Here is a 6,000-nt window from a genome sequence, read left to right as displayed (position 1 = left end):
GCTGCTTGCACAATCTAGAAGTAAAGTTAGCTGTCCAATATTATGCAAATGGGGACTCAATGCAGGGTGGGAGCTAAAAATCAATCAACATTGGGGTGCTCCTACACAGTCATACTGTTTGGGCTGGTTGCAGTTAAAAGTCAATGTGCAACGATTGTAGCTACTCCAGTCATTGAAAGAAGTCGATGTGTCTGTCTGTGGTCACGTGCGGTCTAGGAACTGCATTTCTCATCCAACAACATCAACTCGCAATAAAATTCAGTCGTTTGCGTAATCTTCAAGCATGAAAAAATGCAATTATTGTCTATCATTCTAAAGGAAGAACAATGTTTTGCTCACATACAGTTACTGGATTAGTTGAGAGATCTGTTAGCGTTGAATAATGATGGCTAACTTCAGTTTCTTCAGATTATTCGGGCAGTGTATGCCCCTTAAAAACAACAAACAATAGGGTCTAATAGTAATAACAAAATAGATCCTAAATAAAATAAAAATAATAATAATAAAATACCTAGATTTAGATCTGGAGTTCTAACGTTACTAATAATATGTTAGACAGAACTGCAAATTATTCCATTAGTCTAACATGTTAGAGCTAGGCAGTAACATTTAGGCACAGGCCACTAGCCCACAGCAACCTTCGTCACAAATTTGTGAAATTAATTATCATGAAATTTAGAGAGCGATACACTGCTACACGTTGCGTTGGTACAAACAGAATGTTAACACTAGCTAGGTTTGGATCGAGATTCCAATTTCTAGTTTATCAAGCAAAACCGTGTCACTACAACCAGGGGCAGGGCTGCCAACACTGGAAACTAGTTGAGGACGAGACTCCCACATAGTAGCCTTCATCCTAAGAAAATCAGATTTTCACCGAACCATGAAATGAGATCAATTATCCGTAGATTGATATGTAACATACACATAAACAGTGTTATAAAATCAGTCCATCTTTTCATTTTCTTGGAAAAATCTCGCATTTTAATAACTTTTCGCATACACGTAGGCCTGTCGTAGCGTTGGCTTCGATTCGCCCATCATCATACAGTGTATTCATAAGTAGAGAGCTCGCTAGCGCCGAGCCAGTGCGCGGCCAGTCTGCGCGGCGTCCGTGGGCAGTCGTAAATCACACAACACCTATAGCGACTCCCGTGGGAGTAACCGCGAAGCTCTCCACGGGCTGCGCGATCGGGCAGCCAATTTCACTGAAACAGGCATTGTAAGGTCCATTTCGTGTACCGTTCTTACCACATGGGCTTACTTGGGGTCAATAAATCTTCCTTTCAAAAAATCAGAAAAAACTTCAATTTTGAAAAAAGTTAAGTTTCGACACTGCCATATTTTGTGCAATGTGGATGAAGTACAAAATATACCAAGGTCACGACAAATAAGTGCGAAATTTCGACTTAGCGTGCTAACAGATCGTCCTCCTCGGGCTACCTTAGCGGTTCGTAGAGGCTCAAACCAACGTACAAGGAAGGCAAAAGTAGTTGAGGTTTGTGATTCGAACATGTCGTTTGACATAGGGCTGTATTACTTTTGAAAAGAATGATATCAATGCACCCTGTCATAACTGCTACAGCTAGCGATCATCGCGAAGAGTTGAGCACTGCGTGTGTAGAAAACGATGTCCTTGCGCGAGAGCGCCATCTAGTGCTCAATGACGCTAGCTACATGGTATAGGCCAATGCTATTAGGACTCAAAATGAGTGAGATCAATAGAATTTAAGAAACCATGCATGCAAATGAAATAAAGTTTTAGAGTGAGAAAGGACCAAAATGAGTGAGTCTCACGCTCAATGCGTGAGAGTTGGCAGCCCTGCTACAACACTAACAGTTGTTGAGTTGGGTTGACAATAACCGCACCAGCGACCCCAACACGTAGAGTAACTGCGTCAGTAAGTGGCCGTGCAGCCGTTCGCGGCAGGTACAACATACACGGTAATATACAGCTAAACACAGCATTGCACTGTTACATGCACACTGCACATATACACACTAGCAATCAACAAAAACCAACCGATAAAATGGGCACGATCTCTGACGAAAGTGAAATTTTCTCACCTAAATGACAACATATCGCATCCAAAATGAAATTTTCGGTACTTCTTAACATAACAGTTAAGAAACAATGGTCCAAGAAACTGGATTTTTTGTCGTTTTCTCGATGTTCATGGATTTTGAAAACATATCCTCACATAAAATAGAATTTTCGCGAGCCGATGTGGGCCGCCATTTTTTTCAGAAAGTGGATGTTACCATCCCAAAAAAAAACAACACCGCCAGAAGTGCGATCTTGTTTGCGGCCAATGCATGTGCGCACGCTATTTTCACGGCTCTCGCAATGGGAATTGGCGCTTACGCAATTTTCGCGAGACATGTGAAGGCGTTCAGCTAAAGATCGCGGAGCACGCGCGTATTGCATAGGGATTGTACATCGTGCCGCAAGCAGAAATACTACGTCGCATATCGCCCTTATCGGCGAAAATTGTGCCAGGTTTTGCCCTGGTAAATCATGAAAACTGCGTTGGTCAATGGTAAATTTCTTTCATGAAAACAATTGCGTTAATGAATAATCTTGTCTATGATATATGAAATGGTTGAAAATAATTTGCCTGATTTGTTTACAAGTTGGACAATCTCTTAACAATGCTTTAACTGCCGCAAACGGGATATTTTACTCTATACCGAGTTACAGCGCCCCGCGCCGGGGTTACAATGTAGGTTAACAATTGATCTAGTAATACTACCTCAAACACAATGTTTGGGACTAAGTAAATTCAAGGCCTGCTCTAGCTCTAACGTTTCTTTACGTCGACCTAACATGACTTTTAATTATATATAGATAAATCAAAGATTAAAGTTAATTCGTTAAATTCAGCACAGCATGTTCTGAAGCAAACAAACCTTGAGAGTGCTCAATTCATCACTGTTTTTAGGCAAAGAAGCACTACCGCCGGCGAAACTCGTCCAACTCATGGTCGCCGCCATTTGTTCAGATTTTGTTTGAGTCGTCACACTGCTGGCGCTCTTCAAGTTCCGATCCTCGGCCTCAAGCTACGCTGGATACGCGCAAAATGTATCGCCGGGAAATGTAAAAATCTCGTAAAATTGCATCAACGGGGAACGTTAAAACGTCTCGCCGGGAGATGGAAAAATGTTCAGTTTTGCCGAGAAATGTAAAAACGCTGCCGGGAAATGAAAAAAGTATGTATTTTCACGGTATTACGGATACATGTAGATGATGAATATTCATGATGAAGCGGGACGGGTGCCCAGATAGTGCTTACCCTAATCTCGACGGATGATGGCAGGGCGGTCTCGAATTGGGTCATAACGAAAATAGATACAGTGTATTTAAAACAAGCTAAATGTGTTGTTTGAAATGATGTATTCATAATAGTTTTATTGGACTCGACATTTTCAACCATTCTATATTCCACACACAAACGTATAATATCTTCACAGACATTCTATATTCTACACACAAACATATAATATCTTCACAGACATGTCATTTCCATTCACCCGATTTTATTAATAGTATGATAGACACACACACAAAAAAAACCCTAGTATTTTCATTTCAACATTTGTTTTCACACAGCAAGATAAGTTCATTCATTCCATTGACAGCATTTACAAGCAAACTATTATTTCACATTTAGAGAAAGTTTCATTGACGGTCGAAAACAGAGTTTTCATATTTGGCAGACATTACATTCTTTCATCTCCGGAACACCGTCGACATTTCCAGTCTTATAAGACATCAACCCGAGGTCAGGATGATTATAAACAAATTCAAATTATTTTCCTCGACGATTCCAAGGCACAGTCCTTTGGAAAAAAAAAAGGCTGGCGTGAGTCCGGTTCCTCAAGATCGCAAACTCTTTCCATTTGGTTGAATAACTTCATTTCTCTATTTCACCCATTGACAATCTTATTGCAGCCTGCTGTATCTATTTTTCTCGCAATCGTCCAAATTCGCATTCAAATCCCTATCCCCTTAAATACAACAGGCATGATCCGTTTGGCTGGGCTAGTCTTCGATGCAACCTTCGCAATATTCCATTGCCAGAAGATGAAAGATTGGAAAAAAAAAAGGTTCTCGGCTTGGCGTCGGACATCAGTCACTAAGTTCTTTCGAGTCTCATGCTCCGCACTTCTTCTTCTTCTTCAGTCTTCTTCTAGCTCTTTCACCCCTTTCTCTTCATAAACTAATTGAAATAATAGGGCCTATAGGCCTTCATTGGAAATTAAATTCTTTTCAAAGCTCAGGCACACTTCACTGTAATTACACATAAACTCACAGTTATTTTATCAGGCTTGGTTTTATGACTTTGCTGGAAGAGCGGGCCAAGGGATAAGGAGAGTTTACTTTCCGCTTCGCGAATTGCTTTTCAAAAAGGCGAAATTGTCGTTTTCTTTCGTGTTCAGTCTGTGTCATCTCCCTATAGAGTTTGCCGAATCTGACCTGAATATGCATGAGTTTGCTGAATCGACCAAATCTTTCCACTCCTCATATACCGCAAATGTATCCCTCTCTCGTACAGTTTCCATTGCAAGACACCGGTCCATATAGCGTTAAATTTAATATTCGCGAATAGATCAAGAAGCGTATAGGCCCTATTCGTATTGAAACTCAATGTTTGAACGCTTACAAGACGAACCTTGCTCCTCAACGAGAATGGATCCTTGCCAGCAGGAAAAATGGACAAATCTTGAACACCATTCTCCAGCTTCAAATCACTCCCTTCTTACACCAATTTATTCACGATGTGTCCCCCTTCGCTCCCACTACTCTCTCCCGCATCTTCCCCGTTGTGTGTCGGTGATGATGATTGTGAAAGGTGGAGGAAGAAGAAATTCCGGGGACTCTTTTCCCTGCACAGTCAGTGGTGTCTTGGCAGAAATGTGCCATGATGGAAAATTCGTGCAAAATTGAATAAAATGTCCAATTATTGTTAAAAATGTAACCTTTTATATGTTTACGCAGTTGCGACTCAACCCTATCAATCAAAATTAATACAAAACCCCATACTGTAATAGACAATAAGTTATTGTAGTTTAAAAGAAAATGGTCAACACACATGTATTTTTAAACGTGGTGTTTAACAACATTGTGTTTACCAGTGATCACCAGATGCTTTGTTCAAACAAATTTGATTGTCGTGTTTATCAATATACCCACCAATGTTTTGTTTACATACCTCTTCCGTGTTGATGATCGAATGTTTTGGTTCACACACGTATAGTCCATTGTTTCTGTTCACACAATGGTGGCCAAAATGTTTCGGAGCACGTGATGTGTACTTTTTGTTTAAAACGCCTGTCCCCAGCATTGCTCTGGATGGCGGATACTAATACCACACAACTTCTACTACGATTAACTTTTTTGAATGCATGCACATGCTTCTGCCTGAGAAGTGTGACCGATACATAGGACGATATAAATATCACAAAGTCCAAGCATCTGTCAATCCCATATCACATACTACTCTAGCTAAACGTCCATAAAACATGCGCAGATTAATGGTCATTTATCTTGTAATATTATTTTGCAGTAAGTTGCTATAAAAGGCACCGACATAATTGTTGTTGTAGGTATACTATATATACACAAAATATATTATTTTCAGCTTAATCATAAACGTAACACACACACATACGCAAACACACACACGTCGATCAGGATAATGGGTGATTTTGCGATTTGGGGCACAGAAAGACATGAACGTTTTAGACTCTTTCATATATACATGACAGCACGAATGTCTGCCGAACTTATTAATATTTTGGTGTAGAAATGTTTGTCAAATAAAACTGACGTGTTTCACTGTATCACAGCGGACTGCAGTTTATTAAACCATGACCTTGTGACAAGCAATTCATGCAATTCTCGAATTGGACTTTGATATCAACTTCATAGTACATGACATTGTATATGCGTCATAATATGCTCGCGCACATAATAATACAATCACATGATACGTGTGG

The sequence above is a fragment of the Diadema antillarum genome, unplaced genomic scaffold, assembly GCF_040938485.1.
Source record: "Diadema antillarum isolate AM-2024a unplaced genomic scaffold, OU_Dant_1.0 seq00000292_RagTag, whole genome shotgun sequence".
NCBI lineage: Eukaryota > Metazoa > Echinodermata > Echinoidea > Diadematoida > Diadematidae > Diadema > Diadema antillarum.
Note: the sequence above shows the minus strand (reverse complement) of the source record.